Raw genomic sequence first — 713 nt, forward strand, 5'->3', positions numbered from 1 at the left:
AAATTTTTATATTACTTCTTAACATCTTCCGTCGCATGGCAATATGGCAATCTCCAACGCCGCCATCACACAAAGCGAACAAAAATATCTGATGTTGTCTCAAGTTATATATTTACAATACTAAATTTCCTTATTTAAATGTATCATTACAACTTACCATGTAGTCTTATCTACTAACCATTTATTTAGGTTTGCCTACAAATGATGAGTCCTCACACAATTTAATTTAAGTCTGGTTCATAGTAATGATAAAATTTCCTAGTTTTTAACAAAATATTTTTATTTTCATAGATCCAAAAAATGTTCGAAATTAATTTTACATAAATAAAANTATTTTCATAGATCCAAAAAATGTTCGAAATTAATTTTACATAAATAAAACTATTTTAAACAAACAAAAAAGAAAAATCAAACAAAATTTCTAACTATTATTCAATGAAAGTGTCATAATCCTCGACATTTACCTTAAATATTTACTTACTTAATTGACTGTTTGTAATACAAAAACAATTTATTATACAGTTTACAAGTTACACTCGAAATACGTTTTTTTTATTCTATCTCGAGAGATGAATATATTTTTTGTACAAAATTAATTAATAGCTGTAGGATGGATTTTAAAAGTCATAAAATTGTTAATACACGTATAACCGTCAATGCACTCAAACCAGCAACTATTAAGTGATATTTTTATTTAATAAATTATATCATTA

Source organism: Daktulosphaira vitifoliae, unplaced genomic scaffold (assembly GCF_025091365.1).
Source record: "Daktulosphaira vitifoliae isolate Bord-2020 unplaced genomic scaffold, ASM2509136v1 Scaffold_4, whole genome shotgun sequence".
NCBI classification, from domain to species: domain Eukaryota; kingdom Metazoa; phylum Arthropoda; class Insecta; order Hemiptera; family Phylloxeridae; genus Daktulosphaira; species Daktulosphaira vitifoliae.